The sequence below is a fragment of the Elephantulus edwardii genome, unplaced genomic scaffold (assembly GCF_000299155.1).
Source record: "Elephantulus edwardii isolate Elephantulus edwardi_28Jun2011 unplaced genomic scaffold, EleEdw1.0 scaffold00195, whole genome shotgun sequence".
NCBI lineage: Eukaryota > Metazoa > Chordata > Mammalia > Macroscelidea > Macroscelididae > Elephantulus > Elephantulus edwardii.
The window spans coordinates 342,964-369,462 of NW_006399945.1; the positions used below are offsets into that span (position 1 = coordinate 342,964).

The 26,499-nt window shown below is 42.0% G+C and overlaps 1 protein-coding gene and 1 pseudogene across 1 annotated transcript in view; both read right to left on the reverse strand.

Moving 5' to 3' along the window:
• CSGALNACT1 (chondroitin sulfate N-acetylgalactosaminyltransferase 1) overlaps window positions 1-26,499 on the reverse strand; it is a 147,524-nt gene that overhangs the window by 114,196 nt on the left and 6,829 nt on the right. The window lies entirely within an intron of this gene.
• LOC102859100 lies at window positions 2,990-4,113 on the reverse strand (annotated as a pseudogene).

The window sequence follows — 26,499 nt, forward strand, 5'->3', positions numbered from 1 at the left end:
ATAAATGTTAGTTACCACTGTTAGCTAATCAATTGCTTGTTAAACATCAGAGAGCTGACAATGACTAAAAATGATGGGGGAAAATTGATGCTTTTGAGTTGGTGCTCTAAAAAAGTCTTGAACATACCATGGACTGCCAAGAAAACAAATCCGTCTGTCTTAGAGATTGGCTCAAGAGAGGACAGGGTTCAGAGCTATTGTTCATAGGGTCGCTATGAACCATAGTTGACTCAATGGCACATAATAATATGGATTCTATTCTCTTTGAATTCTGGAATCATCTGCTTCTAATTCTACAAGTCAAGCTAGTATTGTCTCCACCTAGAGATGCTACAATAACTTTCTCCCTCTGGGATGAAACCTTCCAATTCATCTTCCACAGAGAAATCAAGGGTGGATTCTAAAATACAATCCTGAGGATAATGCCCCACTATTTAGCACCCTTCAGTGGACCACTGGTGTTCTCAAGATAAAGCCCAAAGTTATTTATAAAGTCAAGGTACTTTATCATCTGGTTCTCACTGGCACCCATAAACTTCACCTTACCAAATTCTGGCCCCAAACTCAGAGGTCCTACCAAAATGGATTTGAGCCACCCATTCACCAAGCTCTTTCTATCCCTAGGCTTTCATTTATTGTCGCTATTCCTCCCAATCCTCAGTCAATCATCCTCCCTATCCAGCTTCTGGAACACCCATTTATTCCTCAAGACTCAGCCCAGAATATCTTCCTCCAGGAATCAAGCCTTCCCAACCTCTACAAGAGCAGGTTCCATGCTGTCTGCTCCCAGGTAATCTGTACCTGCCTTTACAATAGCATTTTAGTGGAGTTTCTGATCACGTGTTATTTATTTCCCTTTCCTAAAGCAGGGAAACTCTTATTCATCTTTGTTTCAGCTATGTCTAACCCACAGTATGTACTCAATAAATTATTATTGAGAGTGAAATACATATATATATAGCAGAAGCTTTTATCTCCAAGTCTTGTCCTCTAATGGACTTACACTTTAATCTGATATGAGACATATTACTGACAATCTCATTTGAGGAGTCAATTTGCTTGGCTGCAAGATAGACGACTCACAGATTCCACCTCCAGATTCCCAGATATCTACTATGACTAATACGGACTCCATCAGTTACACAGGGTCTACCGTTGCAGAACAGATTTTTTATATGTATTTATATGCATGCATGCATAACATCTGAAATGCATTCACATTACAATATGCTGTTTACATCTTCATCACAAAACAAGCTTCATGAAGTTGAGATGTAAGAAAACCATCTGCACTTTGCGTAGCTGAATCCCTGGTATCCTCACACCCACGCCACACACATACTTTCCCTTAATCACATGCAGAGTTAGGTCCATCTATTTGTTCAAGCTAAAACTCCTGATTTCTCTATTTCCTCTACACATCAGCAAACCTTGCTGGTTCTAAATTTAAAACATCCAAATTCTGAGCACTGTGAACTACCTTCACAGCTACCACCCTGGTCCTAGCCACTATCTTTTGTTGCCTGGATACTGGTATAGCCTCCCTGATTCTTCCCTTGCCTCTCCATATCCTGTTTCAACACAGCATCCAGAGTAAGACCTTTGAGACCTAAGGCTGATGTTACCATTTTGCTCAAAACACTGACAGTCTTCTCATCTCGCTGGAGGTAAAGTTAAAAATCTCATGATGGCCTCAAATCACCACATGATGTGTCCCTCATAGAATCCTTGGATGCTGCAAATAATGAAGGTACTACTGACCAAAAGGGGGGTGTTTCAAACTCAACCAGAGGCACCTCAGGAGGAAGGCCCCATGAGAAGCTTCTGAAAGGTCACAGCTTTACAAGTTCTATGGAGTAATGATCTATTCTGCATACTTGTCAAAAGTCAGAATGGAACCAAAGAATCATCAGCTAAGAACTAATAGCAGCTAACAACCCTTACTTCTCTGGCTTCAGGTCCTACTCCTTCCTTCCTCACCTACTCTGCTCACAGAGCCCCCACAAGCTCCTCCAACACATTAGGTCAGCTCAGGCCACGATCTTCTATCACTCTTCCTATCTACTGACACTCTTCTTCCACAGATATGAATGGTGTGCTCCCTCTCTTCTTCCGGCTTCTGCTTGGGTGTCCTGTCTCTGCAAGACATAAGCTATCTCATTTGAGAATGCAAAACTCTCCAAATGAGAATGCAAAACTCTCCTCAGCACCTTTTAGCTCTTCAATTCCTTTCAGAGGTAGGAAAACTTAGAGTACTGGAAACAGAACAACCAGAGTGCAATTAAAGACAATACTGACTCTGGGAAAAATGTAAGTAATGAACAATTTGTATAGCAATTGACAAGTGGGAGCCTATGTAAATTTTCACATAGGTTTACACAATAAAATATTATTAAAACAAAAACCTCCTTTATATTATTTCTACTAAGAGAAGCATGACGGTTTATATAATTTGTTGTTTATATTGATTAGGTATCTCAACAGTAACATTACCTTCACAAGCAAGTTTCTTCAGTCTTAGCTTTTACTTCTAGATCTTTAAGTCCCAGAACAATAGCTGGCATTAGTAGGGGCTCAATAACATTGTCTGAGTGAGTCAGTGCATTGTTGTTGTCCCCAGGCCACCAGCACGGAAGGCCAGAGCTGTACCACCGAGCGGCCATGTCCCGTCCCTACTGAAGAGGCTGCATGCAATCAAGTGGCACTTACATATAAACCAGTGGTACTGCTGGGTGCTGTCACAGCGATGCCATGTGACACAGGAGAATTGCCCCACTGGGTTTTCTTGCCTGTAATTTTTTTTTTTAAGTTATGGGAAGAAAGTTTATTTTGGCAGATAGTGTTAAAACAGAAGTAAAGTTGCATACATTAGTAACATAACCCAATATCCCTAATTTGGTCTACGCGTGATGCATTCTCTCGCTTCCTGTGTTCTGCCAGACCACCGATCCTAAACTGCTTCATCAAACTCCTACACCCAAAGTGAACTTTATTGTTTTCGCTTACGCTCTGATTCTAAACAAAACTTTTCATAAGCTTCCTCGATTTCTGGGTCCATTTCGTCATCAATATCATCCAAGTATGAATCACCAGTGCCTGATAAATAGGTACCATTTTCTTCATAATCGGGAAAAAAGCCTTCTCTTTCAAGTAATTCTTGATATTTCTCTTGGTAATCTGGATCAGCTGCCGTGAAGGGAACACCATCAGATGTAAAAAAGGTTGGTTCATTCATGAAGTAATTGGGATCATTTTCAGGCATTGCCTCTCTGTATGTGGAAGTCACATGGACTCGACCCCAGTTACTCGACCTGAGTTCTACCAGCTTCAAGACCATTTGTTTCACATCCCTGCTGCAATATGCATCTAAAACCACATTTTCAATTCTCTGAATCATTTCTTCCATGTCGTTCTTTCCTTTTTCCTTCCAGGTGTCTTCCAGAACTGACCCTGTCAATTTGAGTAATTTCACTGCACAGATCAAGTTATCATCCACAGGCTTGGAGAAGAGGGTATTCAGCAACTCCCGAAGACCAACCTGGAGGATGTCTGCTCTCATAACCTGCCCGTTTGTGCCCTTGATCTCCAGGTTAAGGTACAGCTCTCCCAGGAAGAGCACAAAGGCATGAAATCGCTTGCGCGTTGCTTTATCCCCCTTGGCGGCTTCATCTTTAGCTTCATACTCGGTCCGACACCTCTGAAGCAGCAGCTGGCGGAAGTTGCCACTCTGTGGGTTTTCAGATGATGCGACAAGTAGTTTCACAGGCGAGCCCCCATGTAAGACAAATTGGGGATAGATGTGGCCTGCTGATAGATGAGTTCCACAAGGTCTTGCAGGGCTTCATCTGTGGTGACCCAGCCGTTCAGGGTGTCAGAAAAGAGCTCAATGTTGGTCTCAAAGCTGCCGGGCTGCTCTGTGAGGTGATTCAGAAAGTCCTGCACATACTCTGACAGCGTGGGGTAGTCCTCACAGCTATCCTCGTAGGATTCCGTGTGGCTGGAATAACCCGACGGATAGAACTCAGGCGCATTGTCGGACAGCTTCGACATGAGCACCGGAGCTAAGGCCACCTGGGGCTTGGCCATCGCGGCCTCGGGGTGAGGCGGGGAGCTGTCAGGGAGCCCGGGAGGGGTTCTCGAGGATTGGGCTGGCCCTCGGGAGACAGGAGCGAGGCCCACGAGGCCCACGGTTGAGGCAGGAAGCTCACTGGGGGAGGGGGCTGGGCCTGGGGCCGCGGGCGCGCAGGTGAGTTCCACGTCGCGCTCTGCGGGGACCCGGCCTTGCCTGTAATCTTTATAGAAGCAGGTCACCATGTCTTTCTCTTGCAATGCTTCTAGTAGGTTTAAACCACCAATCTTTCAGGTAGTAGTTGAGTGTTTAATCTTTGTGTCACCAAGGATACTTGCTTAGAAAGTTCTACTAACCCCACAGCTAATGAGTCAGATTCCTATGACCGCGTAGGGCACAGTAAAGCTGCCCACAGAGTTTCAAATACTATAAATCTTTACAGAAGCAGAGTTCATCTTTGCCTCATCTTCCTCCAGCAGTGCAGCTAATAGGTTCAAACTGCTGACCTTTTGGTAACAGGTGAATGCCTTAATGACAGTGCCAGCAGGGTTCCTACTAAAAAGGCTATCAACTCCTTCACAGCCCTGCAAACTGCCAAAGGACAGGATTTACTGCATGTCCTCTTAGGGAAACAAGAAAAAGAGAAATGCCCCTTCCCTACCATTATTTTGGGGGAAGAACGTTAACCTACATTCTGATGCCAACTCACACTTAAATATAATGCTTCTCCTCTGAAGAATCACCTCAATATTTCTCAACCTGGCAACTCTAAAGAGCTTAAATTTTGTTCCTGAAAGCTTTTGCCTTAACATTTACTCATGTTATGCCCCAGGGACTCATCTATCATGTTAATATTTGAGAAGCACTACAAAATAAACTGCATCCTAAAGCACACCAGTGCTTTAAAAAGACGAACACCCTTACTCCAAACAACATCCAAAAGCAACCAACATTTCACCTCCCCAAACAGTAGCTGTGGTGTCTGGAAATAAAGGGACACATCTCTTTGATGGCTGCTTTTGCTTAGGCAAATCAGGTCCAAATCCAATGAGGTTTGCCTGTCTTGCCACCATGACAGAGAGGTCCTGGAGCACAGACCCATGGGAGAAAAGATGCCAGCACATGTCAAGACCACGGCAGAGGCAGCACCAGGAACAAAGGGCAGATAAATAAGCATTGCACTGAAGAGACTAGAATCTAATTGCAATTAACATGATGAATGGGAAGTGGATAAGAATAATGGATAAAGTCCCAGAGAAGAAAAATTGCTGGGATTTGAAAGACTCAACTGTTTACAAATGCCAGTGTGTGAGATGCCACAGCCCTAACAGATCTGCCTGCTGTCAGCTATTGATCTGGGTACAAGACTGATGGTCACCATAGTTTTCAGCATTCACAAGTCTGCACATCCTCATGACAATAACCCTCTCTTGCTATTCACCTCTTAACATGGTTTCTAATTTTTTTAAAAAGTTGTTGAATAATTAGGTGTTTTAGTTCTTGAATCCAAGAAGGCTTGGTGTTTAAGAATGGAAGCATAGCAGCACAAAGAAAGAAATGAGAAAAAATAAGTGTTACAGAATCTACATATTCAGGTCTGCCGAGAAATGTGAATGAAGATTTAGATTTGTCCCAAAGCCAAATTCTCCAACTTACACATTTTCCAAGATGCATACTCTCACTCCAAAGAGTTGCACTGCCAACCCAAAGGCATACAGCTCTAATCCATCAGATACTCTGTGGGAGAATGATGGGCAATCTCCTTCCGTGCCATTTAAAGCCCCGAAAAACCACCAGAAACTCAGCTATGAGTCATTCTGACTGAATAATATCCAGCAACAACATATTTCAGATACTGTTTAATAGAGGGATCTCTGATAGCAGTCCATAGGTAGCTGCACAGCTAAGTCAAAGGCTGTGCTTCTCTGGTGTTCAAATCCACCAGGAGTCCCATGAAAAAATGACAAGTATTTCCCTCCAGTGTGATTTACAGCCTCAGAAACTCACTGAAGGCTCAGCTATGAGTCAAAGTCAAAAGCAAGTCAACAAAAAAGACTGAAGACTATTTAATATAGTCATTCCGTGCCATAAAGTTACATGAGAATTTTAACATTTTGAAGGGAAATTCTCAAAAGTTCTTCATTGAAAAATACGGCTTTTTTTTTTAAATTGAATGTCATTTTGGAAACTATTCCAGGAAGGGTAAAACACCTGCCACTATTGAAGTGGTGCCTTAAGGAATAGCAACTGCGATGTGGGTGAAAAGGAGGAGCCAGGGAAGGGGTAAAAAAAAATTCCTAGGGCAATTAAAACATTTTCTCCAAGGATCCATCAGCAAATTCCAGTAACAGTAAAAACAATAGTTACCAACTTTTCTTGAATGTTTACCACGTATTAGGCACCTCTACAAAATCATTCTGTATATTAAACCATGTATATATATTCTCTATATATAATTCTTCACACCAAACCTAGGAAATGCTGGTAGTGTTCAGCTTCGAGGAGTCAGTTCTAACTCACGGTAAACCTATGTGACAAAGCCGAACTGCCTCGCAGATTTTTCTGGGCTGTAATCTTATGGAACCATATAGCCAGCTCTTTCTCCCACAGAGCCACTGGGTAGATTCAAACATCCAACATTTTGGTTAGTGGCAAAGTACTTAAGCATTGCATCATCAGAGGAGACATCAATAATTTCCCATGCTCTCGCTATTGTCAGATGTTATCAACCTGGTTCCAACACATCACCACCCTATGTAAAACAGAACAAAACAATCCCCAGACATGCACTATCCCTTAAGTTGGTGCTATGTTTGAGCCTAGTGTTATGGCCACTGTGTCAATCCATTGTGCTGCGGTTCTCCCACCTATTCATTATCCCTCTCTCTACTTTACCAAGAAGAATGTCCTTCTCCAGGGATTGGTCTCTCCTGAGAGTAGTATTTCCAAAGGAAGACAAAGTTTTGCCATCCTCATTTCAAAGGAGCACTCCAGCTATACTTTTAATACCCATGAATTTCCTTATATGTTGTTATGTACTGTCACTTGAGACTCACAGAGACCCTATGTACAACAGCTCTGCACTCTGCTCAAATGTTGCAGAAACAGAACTCATCCATAGCTAACCTTCCAGTGGGTTTTCAAAGGCAGTGAATTTTCCAGGAGAAGACTGTCCAGCCTTCTCCTGCAGAGCAGCTGGTGGATTTGAACCACTGATTCAAGACTGCAGAGCAGTTTCTTGCCACTAGGCCACCAGAGCCTTCCAACCCTGCTCTAGCTTGAGCCAATTTCATTCTCTCTGATGCACCTGGCCCCACTGCCAGAGTCACTGAGTCAATCTATCTCATCCAGGGTTTTCTTCTCCTGTGCTGTCCCTCAACCCTTCCAACCATAATGTCTTCCTCCAAGGACTGGTGACATGCCCAAAGTATGTGAGACAGAGCTTTAAAATAATTGCCTCCAGGGAGCAGCCTGGTTTCACCCTCTCCAGGACAGATTTGTTTATTCTCTTAGCAGTCCACGGTATATTCAATACTCTTCTCCAGCACCACAATTCAAAGGTATTAATTCTTCTATCATCCTTAGTCCCAGCTCTCTGATACATAGCAAATAATTGTGAATCCCATGGCCTGGATCAGGTGCATGTTAGTCTCTAGACTGACATCGCTGCTCTTCAGTACTCTGGAGAGGTCTCTGACAGTAGATTTTTTCCAATGAAATTCATCTTTTGATTTCCTGGCTGCTGGTACCAAGAGTGTTGATTGTGGAGCCAAGCAAGTGGAAACTGTCAACAATCTCAATCTCTTCACATCTATCATGATGTTGCCAATTGGCCCGGTGGTGAGAATCTTTGCTTTCTTGATGCTGAGCTTCAATTCATATCGAAGGCTGCAGTCATTGACCTTCTGCAGCAAGTGCTTCAGGTCCTCCTCAGTTTCTGCAAACAGGGTTGTGTCATCTGCATAATGCAGGTTGTTGATGAGTCTTCCTTCAATCTTGATGCCATATTCCTCCTCATAAAGTCCAGTTTTCCAGATGATTTATTCCACATATAGACTGAATGGGTATGGAGTAGGTATTAACAACTTCCATTTTACTAATAAGCTGAGGAACAAGGACATTATCCCCTTTACCTGTGGTGGCACAGTTAAGTGGTTCTCCTGAGATTTAGATGCAAGCAGCCTGACAAATCCAAACTTCCAAGGAGAAGACAATGAGATCATCTAATGAACACTCCTTCAAAAGCCATAGTAAAATTGCAAGATTTTCACCAGATAAAACTACTGAAAACAAATTCAGTGTAATTATGATTCTGTGCAATGATGTCCAAGGAAAAAAGGATAGCCACTATTTGAAAAGAAGAAAATCCATCTCCAGTAGGTACGGTGTGGAGAGAAAGTAGGCCACCATCAAAAGTTAGGGACAAAGAATGATACGTGAGTAAGAAGTGGGAGTCTAGATGTCCCTAGATGAGAAATGAAAAAAGAGCTAAGTGACAAAATCACAAAGACTACTAAAATGGAAATAATAATACCTAATTAAGTTAGATTTCCATTTTAAAGATTCAAATCAAAATGCATAGACACAGGGAGAATTAAAATATCATAAGTTAGATTATCACTGTTAAGTATTCCTTGAATACTTACTCTAGACATTATTATTTTGCTAATCCATGTATAGGGAGCTCTGGCAGCCTCGTGGCAAGAAGCTGTGCTGCAATCTCAAAGGCACGAGGCTCAAGGCACGGCCTGCTTGCAGGAGAATGATGGGCAATCTCTTCCCTTGCAATTAACTGTATCTGAAAATCTGCCTGAGTGACTGCTATGGGTCAGTTCTATGGTACACAGCAATACAACAACAATAATCCATGTATACCCTTAAATTCCTAATCTTTCTCTCAGAGGGAAAAACAAAACCACTCATCAAAATGCCAAGGCATTCTTTCCTTGGATCTCAAATGAGCGTTACCCCTATTAAGACCAATCCGTCTACCTCTTCTTGTTTCAATCTATTCTATGAGTTCATGTCATAGTGACTCCACGAACATTTAAATCCATGTCCATGTACCAAGCACTGTGCTCAGTGTCAGGGCTATGAAATGGAAGGAGAAATAACAGTCCATTATCTTGGGCTTGCAGCATGACTTAACCACCAAACCTCGGGACACAAATGGGATCACAAAAGGGGTTTGAGGTCTTTACACCATCAAGTGTCCTATTACCATGTTCACTGATCCCCACACAATGACAACTTTCCTCAGACCTATGTAATGTATTTTGCTGCCTTGTTGTTCTACCTTTCCAAGCATGATGTCCTACTCCAGGGACCCACCCAGCCTTGATAACGCAGCCAAAGAAAGAGAGGAAGAACAAGACAGACTGACACAGTGACTGCAAAATTGGGCAGAAGCACAACAGAGACTTAAGGCCCAGGATCAGGCAGGGTTACACTTTATTATGCAAAAGGTCTTTATGAATAGGAGCTGATCAACAGCATCCAAGAACAATACATAACATATTTAACTGTTTCCAATTAAAAAAAATAAAATTAAAACCTCTCCAACCTTTTTCACTTAAGAAATCAAGTTGGGCTAATATTTTGTAGCATTGATAACAAATTTACATATATTTTCTAGTCATACTATATATGTTCTAACTCAAACCTCTGTCTACATCTTGAATGTCACAAACACAAGTAAAATTCTACTACAAGCCAGTGGTTCCTGTGGACGAATTACCAGAGTGGCCCCATGGGCCAGCTGCCTTCTCAGACCATCTGTTTCTGAAAATCACTAAAATCTCTCTAACTTTTGGGATTTCAAGGATAAGAGCCAACAACACTCAGAAACAAATCCTGATCAATAGCCCTGCTCTTCCATCTGACTCCCCAGCTCCTGTGTAAGCAGCACATGGAACACGACTAATTTAGGCATTCTAAGTACACGGCCCGTAACACAGACCACACTACAGATGGAAGGCTACATATGAGAGATGGCTTCAGCTCACACTGGCTTTCACAAACCGACTGTGAAACCTATTTGGGGAAATAAAAGGGGGAAAGGAGATAGATACAGGCTAAAGGATCTTTTTGCAACGTATGGCTGACAGACAATAGGGTCTTTTTTCCCCCTGAGTGGAAAGAAGAGGTGTTTTATTTTCTCTCCTCTTGCCACTAAAGACTCATATTAAAAAGTTAGAAAGCAGTGAAAGATGCCCCCATGGCCCCATGGGAATGCACTCCAAGGCACAATTCTGCAGAGCTAACTGAAGAAGGGAAAAGCCTGCACCCACTCAGAGTGTCATCATGACCTTGCATACATTATGCTGGAGGCAGAAACAGAGCTCAGGGCAAAAGAAACTGGTTCAAATTTACTCCTGAAAACCACCTTCTTAATAACCTTTACATTTTTACCTTCTCTAGCTGCTTCCACCAGTCTATTTTTAAGGTAAAATTTGGTCAAGCAAGCCCAAAAAAACTACACACACATGTTATAGTTTGCATGTGCAGTCAAGTCAGAACCCATTCATAGCTGACCCTCCAGCAGGTTTTTAGAAGCTGTCTATTGCACAAGAGGAGACTGCTCATCTTTCTCTCACAATATACATAATTTTCACTTTTGTTGTTGTTGCTAGGTGCTGTTGAGTAGACTACTACTCATAGTGACAGTATAAACAATGGAACTGAATCTTGTCTTACCCTGTGCCATCCTCATCGCCTCTGATATACTCGATCCCTTTGTAACAGTCACTGTCTCAGTCCGTCTGGTTAAGGGTCTTCCTCTCTTTCGCTGACCTTCCACTCTTCCAATCATGAAATCTCTTTCCGAGGACTGGCCCTTCCTTACAAAATGCCCAAAGTGTGTGAGACGAAGCTTCAACATTCTTGCCTCTTGGTTGCACTTTCTCCAAGACATATTTGTTGGTCCTTTTGGCAGTTCACGGGATCATCAATATTCTCTAATACCACACCTCAAAGGCATCAATTCTTCTGTCATCTGTATTCATTGTCTGACTTTCAGAAGCATAGCAAATAACTGAAAAAGGTTCACCTTGGTCTTTAAACTGACATCACTGTTCATTATCACTTTGGATAGGTCCTTGACAGCTGATTTTCTCAGTGCAACATGTCTTTTGATTTACTGACTACTGGCACCAAGGGTGTTGGTTATGGATTCAAGTAAGATGAAATCATTGACAGCTTCAGGTTTTTTCCCTATTGTTTTCTCCCAATGTTGCCTATTGGTCTAGTCGTGAAGATTTTTGTTTTTTTTAATGTTGAGATGAAGCCCATATTAAAGGCAATAGTTCTTCTGTAGCAAATGTTTCAAATCCTTCTCACTTTCAGGAAGCAAGGTTATGTCATCTGAAAATATGTGTTGTTGCTGAATCTTCCACTGATCTTAATGCCATATTCTTCTTCATAAAGACCACCTTCTCACACTATGGATTGAACAGTTATATAGAAAGGATATAGCACCGATGCACTCCTCTCTTGATTTTAAACCATGCAGTGTCCCTTGGACAACAGCTTCTTGACCTAGGTAAGGATTCTGCATGAGTACAATTAAGCTTTCTGAGATTTTCATTCTTCCCAATATTAGCCATAATTTGTTATGATCTACATAGTCAAGTATCTTTGCATGGTCAATAAAATACATTACACATCCATCCTTTATGCTCTGCTTTCAGCTAAGATCCAACATTTTCACTAGTCATTTTTAGTAAGTAGATACCCAGTCCTTCTTCCTATTCTGTCTTAGTCAGGAAGTTTTAAAAAAACCCATCTATCATCAGTGAACCTGTTATTTGAAAGAGGTGTGGTATAGCTGTCAGAAACACAGCAATACAGAAGCTACCACAGAACAACCAACAGATGAACAGTGACATAATTTTACTAGTCTATTGTTAGACACAAGGGTTGTCTAAGTATGCATATTCGTTTAACTCCACCCACAACACACTGTCACTGTGTATTGTGACTCTTAAAAAAATTTAACATCCAAATTTTTTTTTAAATTTTAATCTATACTTGGTCAGGAAAGATTGAATATTTTTTCATTAATATATTGAATGTCTGCACCTCTTATTTTGTATTCTCCTCGTACTTTTTGTCCATTTATCTTTCATGATGTCTACCTGGGATTAAGGCTATACAAGAACTTATCTTCATGGTCATGCATATTATTAAACAAATAAAGAAATGCCTTTTTAGATTTCACTATTAGCATTTCAGGTATATCTCTGTGTTAGCCAATAATTGGCAAAGGGATTAACTGACTCTGAATAAACTTGGTACACAGTTAAAGGGCACCAAGATATACTCTGACATTTCAAATGCTTTATATGAAGTCATATATTCTGCAATTTCTCATGAATTCCAGTGCAATTAATTTGTGGGAAGAGACACCAGAGATTAATGAGTTCATTAAACATAGAAAGAAAACCAGCATATACTCTGTACTATTAATAAATCCTATTTATTTATTGATCATAAACATATTCATAATTCAAAGAGATTCACCCATGAACTTGAAAACTAATACCATGTTTATACTGCAGCTTTACAGGAAAGTTGATAACTAATGAAGATCCTTTAGGAAAAGTCTAGAAACTCACAGGATTTAAGTAACAAAATACCAGGAACATGAGAAAAATGAAGCCCTTTTTCTGGAAGAGCACACATCTACCTTATACTGGTGCCAAGAGCAGAAAATTCTCATCCTGATATTAATCTGCACACCCTCGAGCTGTGCCTGGTACTGGATAAGGAATGATCCCTGTGTGGTAAGGCACCTGCACTGCCCACATTCCTGGTCTCCTCATTCACAGTGCTCTCTGCTTACTGGACTAGTGTGAATCTCAAACTTCATTCATGCCCAGACCCTTGAACTCTGTGTCTACCAACCTTGCTGCCAACTGGAACTGGGTCTAACATATTCAAGTCTGACGTCCCAGCCTGACTGGGGTTTTGCCCTTAAGACTTTCATAATAGTAGCATGGTTCACTCCCATATCAGCTGGGGTGAGGCCTGTGTTGTGGTAATGTAGCTGTTTCATCCTGTTGGCTCTGGGCCGCATCCACCACCCAGCAAAGGCATGCATGCTATCAGTTATTATGCTTTGGAGTTTAGCAGCTAACATGAGAGCATGCTTTAAAAGTATGTGGAGTATTTTTCCCCCCAAAACAGAAAATTAACCTCTATGGTAATCAGTTAAATGTGATTAGAAATATGTAAACAGAGATTCCCCCCCCCTTTTTTGTTAACTTAATCTTACAGCAAAAATAAGATTTGAGTTTTCCTTTTTCCAGCCTCTGCTCACCTCTGTGCCCACGGTATGGTCACAGTTGTGTGTTATGATGACTGGGAAAGAAACCTGACATCAATTAGTATAGTATTTAACTGATTAGTCTTGATAAACACACAAAATAAATATGCTTACAATAGCTTCTTCTTCAAACTGCCCAGAATTTTACAGTTAAACCTAAAAAATTACAATCCCCTCTCCAGCATGTTATATAGGCAGCTCTGGTGGCCTACCGGTAAGAAGTTGTACTGCCAACCCAAAGGTAAGCAGTTCAAATCCACAAACTGCTCCTTGGAAGAAAGGTGGACAATCTCCTCCCATGCAATTTACAGTCTCTGAAAACCCACTGGGGGATCAGGTATGAATCAGTTGAAATGCAATAGCTACCAGAACAACAGCAATAGTGTGTCACTTGTTATATTACTAGCCATAAAATCAGTGGTTTGAGTCTATCAGCTAGCAAATGGCCATATTAAATAGAAATAGCAGTCTCAATGCCTGTGGCAAAGATTCTCACCACTGGGCCAACTGGCAGCACCATGATGTATGGAAAAGAGATTGAGGTTGTTAACAATTTCACCCTGCTCAGCTCCACAGTCAGCACTCTTTGCACCAGCAGTCAGGAAATCAAAAGACAAATTGCACTGGGAATGTCTGCCATCAGAGATCTCCCTAAACTACTGAAGAGCAACGAAGTCAGTCTGAAGACTAAGGTGCGTCTGATCCAGGCCATGATCTTCATAATTACTTGCTACGCATTAGAGAGCTGGACAATGATTAAGGATGACAGAAGAAGAATCAATAGCTTTGAGTTGTGGTGCTGGAGAAGACTGCTGAACATTCCATGGACTGCCAAGAGAATAAACAGGTCCTTTCTGGACAGGGTAAAACTAAGCTGCTCTCTGGAGGACTGTCTCACATACTTTGGGCATGCTGCCAGGAGGGATTAGTCCTTGGAGAAGGACATCATGCGTGGGAGAGTGGAGGGACATAGCAGGAGAGGAAGACCCTGGATGAGATGGATTAACTCAGTGACTGGGGTAATGGGATAGGTGTGTCAGAGATTATGAGATTGGCTCAGGATAGAGCAGGGTTCAGAGCTGTTGTACATAGGGTCTCTATGAGTCACAAGCAACTAGATGGCAAATAACAACAACAACATGCCAGTGGCTCCAAAGAAATCCAAGACTCTGAGAAGGAACTGTTACACATAACTCATAAGTACAAAGTACTAATTTATGTTAAGACCAGAGAACCAGATTATGTCCCTCTACCACTACTAACCATTTAAGCCACAGATACAAACAGATGACCCCAGATATTACAGGGGAGAAATAAAGACCAGCACTCAAAATCCTCAAAAAAGCTGGACTTAGCTAGATCAGTAGAGACTACAGGTATCCCTGAGACTGTCACCCCGGCACAGCGTTTAAACTTGGAACAAAAGTTATTCCTGAAGTCACCTATCAGGCAAAAGATAGGCTCATACAATAAATAATAAATAATCACTATTTATTATTTAAGAAATAAAGAAGACCACTTATAAGTACTTTGCTCTCCTAAACAAATACCTAAATGAGACCTAACAGTCAAAACTCTATCTTAGATCACAGATGAGGAGGTGAGGGGTGGGATAACAAAGAAGCTGGATTAACAAAAACAGAACAACCAGGATGGAAATAATGAGGATGCAGACACATTGTGACAAGTGTAACAATGTCACCGAATAATACGTGTAAAATTGCTAAATAAAAACCTAATTTGCAAAGGAAATTTTCTCCAAAATCATAATGAAATCTTTTCCCAGCCACCAGAATCTCAAAATATATATCTCACTGTATCACGTTACATATCTGCTCCTGCCTTTAACAAGTTGGCAAATTTCAGCCAATACTTCACCTCCTCCCGCACTAGTCTTTCCTCTGGCTCTCTTCTCTACTGTCAGTATTCTCTCAACAAAAACCTTCTGGTGAAGGCACCTCTCAAAATTGTGTTTTTTTCATGCCAATTGATAAGATAACTAACTGTAACATTCCAAATTCTCTATCTATGTTTACTGCTCTTCTTCTACGTTCCAGGGTCAAAGCAGGCCAATGAGAAAGAGGTGGAGGCAGCAGGGTTATGGCAACATTTGCCCCACTGGATCACTCTGCTTCCTCTTCATTCCTCCACTACTTCAGTGCCAACAGCGTCTCTAATGGGAATAAAGTCATCCAGGCAAAAGACTCATCTCCCTCTGAAGAAACACAGGCCCACGTCCCACATCTCTTTGTGGATGTCAGCTTCTGATCAGAAACCTCAAAGGCAACAGATGGGGAGGGAGGCAGGATGCTTCACAGACCCTGTCTCTTGATTAACCTCAAAATAATCTCATCACCACTTCCATATGCTCCTTTCTCCAGTAAATCAGATCAGTTCTAACTTATAGTACAGAAAACACTGGCTGCGGCTGACAGACATTTATGGAGTAAAGAAACATAGTGATGTTGTCTTCTACGGACAAAAGGGTTGTGTTCAAAAGTTCATTTTGAAGTCACTCTCAAAAAGGCACAGATACAATATTATCAGTTGTGGTGAAGTTATCAGACCAGCCCACAAATCCCAGTATGAGCTAGGGATACAGCACTTTGTTGGAGGTGTTCTTAGCTGTTATCATATTGACTCCAACTGATGGAAAGCTTTTGTTTAAAAAAATGTTTGTCAGGCCTGCACTATCTTCACAAACACTGGCATGTTTGAGCCTGGTCAGACAACATTCTGTTCTGATGAACAGGATTTTTCAGTGGCTAAATTTTTGGAAGTCCTTTCTTTTTAGTCTATCTTAGTCTAGAAGATCTGTCCCTCCACCAAAGATGAGCCCATTGTATTTGAAATACAAGAAGCACAGCTTTGAGTATCATCCTAAAATACAAACAAAAGTGAACACACTGCTGTTAGGTCTATTCTAATTGATGACAACCTTCTGTCAGGTTTCTGAAGTTATAAATCTTAGTGGGAGCAAACTGCCTCATCTTTTTTCATTCAGCTGGTGGGCTGAGTGCAGGACAGAGAAGTGAAAGAAGCAGAGGTGGAGATTAGAGACAGAAACCCAGGCTAGTGAGCACAACAGGATCCCACAGGGAGTGCAGTCTCCTGGGATTTCAAGGACGCCTTGGGATTTCCTCTTCAAGTGTTGTGCTGGCTGCCAGTGAGACACTCCCACTCCCGTCATAAAGGCCTGGTGGAGGGCGTGGGGAGAGACAGGGAAGAAGAGGACATCTGAGGTGGGAGCAAGGTACTCTCTTCTTAGCTACCCTAGTCTAGCTAACACAGGAATTGTACCCACCCTGGGATGAGAATTATAGGCTCACTAGCTAAATTTATGAGAAAAGAAAAGCCTAGAAGCAAGCCCACTGTCATCAAGTTGATTCTGACTCATAGTGACTCTATAGGGCGTGGTAGAACTGCCCCTTAGGGTTTCCAAGGCTGTAAATCTTTACAGAAACAGACTGCCCCATCGCTCTCTCATGGAACGGATGATGGGTTTCAACCCCAAAGCCATCTGTTAGCAGCTGTAACCTTTAATCAATGCACCATCAGGGATCCTTGAAAGGAAGAAAAGAGTGGAACATAATAATCACAAATTCTGGAAATGAGGACGACAGGGTTTGCTCAACACCACCAGTCTGAAGCAGAGTTTACATGGAATATGTACAAAAGAGAGACAATAAAATATATTAAACCAGTATTTGAGAGAAAAAAAATCTAGCTGCACAACACTTACAGCATTACAAAAATAGAAGTGTGTTTGCAATGTAGAGTTTTAAAGGACAATACAATTTCTTTAATCTATGGTTTAGAATAGAGATCCTGGAATCTAAAGTTTTTACTCCAAGTTCTAATCTTCTAATGACACATTTCCAGTCTGGAAGGTAGTCACAAAATATCCCCCTCATTGAGTAAAATCAATATGCTTCCAAGGAGCCCTGTTCACTGTTAGACTTTTGTATGAGACTAAGTTGTTAGAAGAGGTTACTGATTTGTAGAGCAATGAAAGTCGGCAAATAATCAATAGGTTTTTAAATTGTAATTTTCAAAGACTTCTATTTCCACTCCAAGATATGGAGAGCTGGGAGAAATGCCGCTTGCAATGAAAAATAACCAGATCAATTCCAAATTCAAAACTTTTTTTAACTCACTGGAGGGCTGAGGTCACAGAGAAAATAATTAACCCAAATCTGAAGACAGAGAGAAGTCTGCAGGAAGGGATGAGGCACAGGCTCTGCAGATGAAGCCCGGCACTGGTAAGAAGAGCCACGACACAGTAACAAAATGACGATGGCCAAGGGCAGCAGGTTGGTGGGTCAGAAATAGGATTTGAATCCACACTTCTAGATAAGACTTTGCCCTAAATGCAGTGCCTTAGACTGCTCAGCCATCCCTTGGTATCAGCAGTCAGGAAATCAGAAGATGTATTACTTGGGCAAGTCGATTGTCATGGATCTCTCCAAATTACAGAAGAGCAATGATATCAGTTTGCAGACTAAGGTGTGCCTGATTCATGCCATAGTCTTTTTAATCATTTGCTATGCATCTCAGAGCTGGACAATAAATAAGGATAACAGAAGTATTGATACGTTTGAACTACAGAGTTAGAGAATAGTATTGACTATCCAAGCTCCACCATGTACCAGGCAAGATACCCATCCACTTCTACCCACTCCCTTCAACATCTATCTCCCATTGTCCCCCTGCCCCTTTGATCTGACAGCTTACATCTGAAGCTTCCTTGGCTTCCATGATTCCAAATATGTCGGCTTCAGACAGTTTCTTATGATGTGACCAGTGTCTCTTAAGTTCAGTGGCAATGCTTCTGAGCGAAGGTGATGTGTCCTGTAGAGCTGGTGTGTAGATAGGTTTTTTCCCTTGCAGATGATACAGCCCTGTTTGCTGAAACTGAGGAAGACCTGAAGCGCTTGCTGCAGAGGGTCAAGGACTGCAGCCTCCAATATGGATTGAGGCTCAATGTCAAGAAGACAAAGATTCTCACCACTGGGCCAATTGGCAGCATCAGGATGGATGGTGAAGACACTGAAATTGTTCACAGCTTCAGTCTGCTTGGCTCCACAGTCAACACTCTCGGCACCAGCAGCCAGGAAATTAGAAGCCATATTGCCATGGGAAAGTCTGCTGTTAGGGACCTCTCCAAACTACTGAAGAGCAATGGTGTCTCTTTGGAGACTAAGGTGTGTCTGATACAGGCCATGGTCTTTGCTATCACTTGTTATACATCAGAGAGTTGGACAATGACTTAAGGAGGATAGAAGGGAAATTGATGCCTTTGAGCTGTGGTGCTGGAGAAGAGTATTGAGGGTACCATGGACTGCTAGGAAAACAAACAGATTCATCCTGGAAAGGGTCAAACTGGACTGCTCCTTGGAGTCAAGGATTCTGGGGCTTCATTTGACATACTTTGGACATGATGCAAGGAGGGACAGGTCCTTGGAGAGGGACATCATACTTGGTATGGTGGAGGGACAGCGCAGAAGGGGAAGGCCCCCTATGAGGTGGATTGGTTCAGTGACTTGGGTAATTGGGATGGGAGTGTCAGAGACAGTGCAATTGGCACAGGACAGAGCAGAGTTTAGGGCTGTTGTACATAGGGTCGCTATGAGTTGCAAGCGACTCGATGGCACATAACAACAACAACAACACTGACTAACCCATGGAGTGCCAAAAGAACAGTACACCTTGGAAAAAGTGCAGCCAGAGTGCTCCATGGATGCAAAGATGGCAAAGCTTTGTCTCTTACACTGTTGACATGTTACTAGAAGAGGCTATTCCTTGGAAAGATAGATCATGCTTGAAAAGATGGAGGGTCAGTGAAAGAAAGGAGGACCTCCAACAATACGGACTGACACAGTGATTACAGCAATGGGCTCAAGTGTATCAAAGATGAGGATGACACAGGATAGGACACAGTGCAGTTCTGTTGTTCACATGAGTCATATTTGACTTGACAGCACCTAACAAGTGTAGCAGGCAGGACAGTGTGGTCACAGTACTGAAACTGAGTGCACTTGCTCGCTCATGCAAGCTCCTTCCCCAGGAACCCACTGGATGTTCAGAGAAAAGAGAACTAAGTTTTAAGAAAGTGTTCACAGCTTGGAGGAGGGCAACAGCAGCCACAGGCAAGGAGAAAGAAAGTCCTCTTAGGGTCCTCCTCTCCTATCTCTCCTCTATGGAACAAAGCCTTTATGATGGAGTGTGAAATAAACGTTCTCTCTTCTAGGGTACCAGTAACAATTCACTACATGTTGGGAGAAAAGAGAAAGCTGTCCTCCTAGCGATGGGGACAGGCAAACACCCACAGAACGACAGGGCCCACTCAAGACTGAAGCTGAACCGGACATCAGAGGCTAACCCAACTACGCACACAGCTCAACTAACAAGCTGCGGAAAACACGGACAACAGACTATTGCTGGGAGTGAGGAAAAGTGAACAAGAACTGCATGGACCTCCATGCAGCAGCAATGCAAAAGCTACTGTGGGGTCCTGAGCGCGGGGTTCATAGCAACAACAAACCTCCATTCATTCCTGACTCCTTAACAGATTAACGCACACTTCATCAACCCTCATCACCCATCTCCTCTACGGACCTCACTCACACTTGCTCACGGCCATGTAGTTGGTTTCCAAGGTGGTAAATCATCTAGTGGTGGATTCAAACTCTTTGGGTTAGCAGTGCAACTCTCTATGAACTACATCCCCAGTTTCCTACGAAAGGCCAGTTGCTGTTATGTGCCCTTGAGTTGGAACTGACCCAGAGCTGACACCTCCAGCAGGTCTTCAGCGGCAGTTAATCACACAGGAAGAGACTGTCTGTCCATCCATCTCCCACAGTGTAACTGGTGGGTATGAACTGTATGCCTTGGGGATTGCAGCACAACTTCTTACCACTAGGCTAGGCTCCTTTTATTTTCAACAAAATTATGAGACACAGGAAAAGCAAGAAAAAAAAAATATCCAGAGACTAAAGAGCCATTAGGCCAGACTCATACAAGACACCAATCTCATTTTCTTTGCTGTTATGTTGAACCAACTCATACCTTGTGGGTTTTCAAGGCTGTAAACAGCATGGGAGAAGACTGCTCATCGTTCTTCTGAGGAGCTGCTGGTGGATACAAACTGCTAGAGATGCTGCCTCAGGCTTAACAACTCAACTCCCGAAGGACTACACCAGCACTCCCTGTGCCATGTAGATGCTATAATTAATTAACTGAAAACAAAAAATAACCACAATAATATATTAAAGGCTCTGGTGAAAAAGTAGCTGGGAAAGATGCAAGAATTAACGAATTGAAAACTGAAAATAACCACAATAATATATTAAAGGTTCTGGTGAAAAAGTAGGTAGGAAAGACTATTCCTTGCAGATGTGCATTATGCTTGGAAAGGTAGAGGGATTGTTGAAGGAGAGGAAGACCCCCAACCAAGTGGACTGACATAGTGACTATTGCAATGCACTCTAGTGTGTCAGGACATGCAAGGATGGCACAGGATAGGAAAGGGTTCAGATCTCCTGTTCATAGGGTCACTTTGAGTCATACTCAACCAGCAGCACCTAACAACAACAGTGGACAAAAACAGACCACATGTAATATCAGATTGGTAATTTCAGCAGAGAGAAATTATAGTGAAAACTGCAGATGAAGAATGCCTTTGGTTGGCTTATACTGTTCACTGTTGAGGAAAGACTTAACTTGAATATAGGTATAAGAAAAATGACATGAACTGAAACACAATGAGCAAATACACACAACATGTAAGAGTTACGTGATAATATCACATAGTGTAGCATACAAGAACCTGGACTCACCAAACAAGAGAGAAAGACATACTTGAAGAACTATGTGTTGGTAATTTCCCAAAGTGAATGGCTAACAATACCACAGATGTATGAATTTCAGGAAATATTGATAGGGAAAAATTATTTTTAACATCCAAATATCTTACAACCAAAGTCACAAATTTAAAAAGCTCAAAGAATGCCAAAAGGAAAGGAAAAATGTAAACCTAAGAATAATTAAATGATTATTATATTGTCAGTTTCTTAGTTCTTATCATTCATTGTACTGTTTCTTGTTGTTAGGTTCTAGTGTAGTTTTAAAAAATGTTGACATCAGGGAAAGTGTAGATAGTAATTCTAAATTGCTTTAAAAGAACAAATTGGTTGTGGTGTTTTTGTATTTTTTAAAGTGGTTTCAGTGTCATAACACTACATTAAGAACATATCAGTCATTCCTAGGACAAAATTGGAACTAACTTTCTTATGAAGTTATTCTTAATTATTTTAATCTTTAACCTTTGGCATTCATGTTCTGAAGCTTGATATTAAATACCATTTTTTAGTCTGTCCCAGGAGCTCCAGTACTATTTATGGTACAAATTCTGTGGAAAATACTTTTAAAGCCAAACAACTAATTTACAAAGGAATTTTAGGAGCAGACCAAGGGCTTAAGGTGGGTATTTATATACACTGAATTTTATATCAACTTTTCCTCAGAGACGTTTAGAACGACTTTCTTCAGGTAGGTAGGTGGATAAGTAGGTAGATAGATAGGTAATGGAATCTATGTAACGGAAGATGAAAGCCGAACGACATACATTCTGGCCTCAAGCAGTGTAGTGCGTAGAAGAACAAGTAAGAGAATGAATTCCAAGTGAGGAGGCTAGCCTCTTCCATTAAGGAGCAGGAAGACCTGGGCGAGTCATACATTTCTAAGTCTCACTTCATTTACCTCTAAAATTAGATAATACCAAACACAAATATTGCCGTGAGAGCAGTACAATTAATTATTGACTATGGAAATTGACTGTGTGCAGTTACCATGCTAAAAAGACGGACTGAATCTAAACAAACAGCTATAAAACCAGACAGAAAATTTATTAGTCCCATTTTATCAAGTGTATGAGGGAGCTCTCATGGCTTAGTGGTAAGGTATTGTGCTGCCAATCCAAAAGCACGGGGTTCAAATCCACCAGTTGCTTCACAGGAGATGGACAATCTCATCCCTTAGGACTGAAAAGTCTCTGGAAATCCACTGGATAGTCAGCTGTGAGTCAGTTCTGACTCAACCACGCATAAAAACAGGCAAGTGTATGATACATTATTTTGGGGTTTCAGAGGAATGAAAGAGGACTGCCAGCTGGAAGAACTAGAGATTTCGGAAAGAAGTCAGAACATATAAAATGTGAGCGTGTGAATACAGAGGTTGGGAGCAAGGGCATTGAGGAAAAAAGAATAACATTCAGAGGCACAGGAGGAAAGGTACAAGAAGACATACTGAAGTCTTTCAGGGTGCTCTGTATCTTGAATTTATACAAAGCTTGACTAAATAATTAAAGTTATTTTAGAGGATATTCAAGACATGTAAACATGTCTCTTCCTTTATGGAAATGACAAGCAGACCAAACAGGTCTTTACTAGGACTGAACTAGCTATTTTGAACTCAATAATCTCTTCTTTTTCTACTCCCTTCCCTCCCTTTTTCATAATGTGATATCTGATAGAAGACAATTCTCAATGAATAATTTAAATACACTTTTCATGTTAAAACTCTCAGAGCCACACGCTTATCCCTTGAGGAAATGAATGCATTCGTCTCCGACATCTTCTTCCTAGTTCTCTTTTGGCTTGTCCACTTATGAACTCAAGTTTTGGGTTTTTTCCCCTTTTCCTCAAAAGTTCTTCACAAGCAAATTGCATCACTGAATATAGGACCTCTCCTAACTAATGGTGTTTGTACATATTGTTGTTGGGTGCCGTCGAGTCAGAACTGACTCATAACTGGTCCTCCAACAGATTTTCAAAGGCAGAAAATTCCATGACAGAGATTGCCTATTCTTCTCCTGTATAGTGGTTGGAGTTGTTGGTACCTAACAATTGAGTTCTCTGTGCCCTGGGAGGGATCTTTCAGCTACGGTGAATTTCCAGATCTAGCTGGTTCCTGTGAGCTGGTCTCTAGTAGCCAGCTCCAGGTCCTCCAGTCATATTCCCGGTGACCTGCTCCCTAACCTCACCCCTTAGGTCTATTCCTGACTCCATCTACTCTCTGGTGCTATGTCACTTGCTGTCAAGCTTTCCCTTTCCCTTCGCCCATTCAGAACTCCTCCTCTACCATTGAAACAGTGCTCAGGTCTTCCCTGACCATCAGGCTCACGGCTATCAAGTCTGAAATCCACTTTACCAGGAGCCAATTGCCCACACTGTGTTCTCCATCCCTTGGTGTTTTATCTTACACAGGTCATAGGGTCTTTCAGGTCTAAGACCAGATCTTCTTTCCACAGCTCCCCAAATACCTGAGGGGGGGGAAAATCTATCCATACAGTGTATGTTCCATGCATGTATGCTGACTAAGCCTTGGTGCAGGACATTGTCTGTGGCCCTCACAGAGGAAAAGCTGGCAGCCTGATAAAAAAGCTGAAAAGGCTTTGTTATCAACACAGCTTCATAACCTACTGGGCTGAAAAGATTAAATGGCAGCTTGTGACACACCAGCAGCGGTACCTGGTGGTACCATTCATGCTAAGGTGAACCGTGGCCTGCCTGTCTTATGCACCTCCTCCAACTCACACAGAACGTGTTGTTGTTGTTGTGTGCCACCAAGTCGCTTGTGACTCATAGAGACCCTATGCACAACAGCTCTGAACCCTGCTCTATCTTGAGCCAATTTCATTGTCTCCCACAAACCTGCCCCCATTAACCTGGTCACTGAATCAATCCAACTTATCCAAGGTCTTCATCTCTTGTTCTGTTTTTCTACTTCAACAAGCATGATATTCCTAGCCAATGACTAGTCCCTTCTGGTAACAAGCCCAAAGTATGTGAGACAGCTTCAAAAGCCTTGCCTCCAAGGAGCAGCCTGCTGTCACCCTCTCCAGGACAGATCTCTTTGTTCTCTTAGCAATCCATGGTATGTTCAATACTCTTCTCCAGCAGCACACAACCTTGCAATTTGTGAGAGACCCCAATTCAAGTTCTCTCTCCCCTCAGCTGTTCCTAACTTTTCCAACAGAAAACAAGTTATTCCATCTTAGATGTCCCCGTCAGAAAACCAGCTGCCATGAGGTTGCTTCCAACTCTTGGAGAACTCATGTATGTCAAAGAAGCGCTACAGAACCACAGGATTTCTCAGGGGCTAATTTTTCAGAAAATGTTCTGCTGCTATTCATAAGGTATTTGCCAGTCACCTATTTCAGGAGTGGCTCACCAGTCCTCCTTCCTAGTCTGTCTTTGTTTGGAAGCTCTACTGAAACCTACCCATCATGAGTGATCCTGCTGGTATTTTAACTGCATTTGAGTTGTGGTGTTGACAAAGGATACTAACTATATTATGAATTGCCAAAAGAGCAAACACATCTGTGTTGGAAGAAGCATAAAGAAAATGCTCCTGAGAAGTAAAGATGGCGAGACTTCACCTCACATTCTCTGGACAGGTTACCAAGAGGAATCAGCCCCTGGAGAAAGCTATTATGCTTGGCAATGATAAAGTGAGTAAAAAGGAACATCATCAAAGAGTCGGATTTACACAGTGCCTGAAACAAAGGGCCTAAGGACAGCAGAGACTGTGGGGATGGCATAGGTTCTGGCAGATTTCTTCTACTGCACACAGGGTGCTGTGAGTTCAAACCAACTTGATGGCATCTAACAACAGTAATTTCTCAGAAATACATTGCCAACCTTTCTTCCAAGGCTCTTCCTGATCAGCTGATCCAATCTGCCAACCTTTCAATTAGCAGCCAATCATGGTAACCACTGGCCCTACCCAGGTACTCTAAACAGCCCAAGTATCTGAATGCTTCTCTTATCATCTTATTATAAAAGATATAATAAGAGTATAATAATACTGCGGCCGTCAATATGGACTGAGTCTCAATGTCAAGAAGACAAAAATTCTCACCACTGGACCAATCGGGAGCATCAGGATGGATGGTGAAGAGATTGAGATTGTTCACAGCTTCAGTTTGCTTGGCTCCACGGTCAACACTCTTGGCACGAGTAGCCAGGAAATCAAAAACCGTATTGCAATGGGAAAGTTTGCTGTTAGGGACCTCTATAAAGTACTCAAGAGCAACAGTGTCTCTCTAGAGACTAAGGTGCACCTGATACAGACCATGGTTTTTGCAATCACTTGTTATGCATCAGAGAGTTGGACAGTGACTAGGGAGGATAGAAGGAGAATTGGCGCCTTTGAGCTGTGGTGCTGGAGAAGGGTATTGAATGTACCATGGATTGCCAAGAAAACAAATAGATTCATCCTAGAGAGGGTTAAATCAGGCTGCTCCTTGGAGGCAAGGATTCTGGGGCTTCGCCTGACATACTTTGAACATGTTGTAAGGAGAGACAGGTCTTTGGAGAGGGACATCATGCTGGGCAGAGTGGAGGAACAGCGCAGGAGGGGAAGACCCTCTATGAGGTGGATTGATTCAGTGACTGGGGTAATCGGGATGGATGTGTCAGAGGCAATGAGATTGGCACAGGATAGAGCAGGGTTTAGGGCTGTTGTACATAGCGTCGCTATGAGTCACAAGCGACTCGATGGCACATAACAACAACAACAACAACAATAAAAAATAAAGATTCAAGTTATGAAGAACAGTAATATTTAAATGTTTAACAAAGTGCCATGAGAAGGAAATTGTTTTGATTTTGAATAATAAAAATGACAGTAACAAATCCCTCATACAAATCAGACTGGCTACCTTCTTGTGATACAATACACAGTACACATGTTCCATTTGCCCATTGGAGAGACAGAGCTCACGCTCAGCAATGGAGACAGATCATTACACACAGGAATTTCATTTTCTATTTCCTCTTTTCCTATGCTTTCCTCTTGCCTCTTCCACCTTGGGGGTGCAGGATGAGCTACATAATCTGCAGGGCTCAGTACAAGGTATGCAGACTCAATTATTAGATAATTATTAAGAATTCCACTGTGGGGGCAGCAGCCCATTAAAGCAGAATTAGGGCCTTTCAGATTGCAGGGTCCGGTGTGACTGGGCAGGTCATGTGCCCATGACTACAACATGGGCTAGCAACACCACATGGTGACTTGTACATTGCTCACCAAGCTCCTAGGA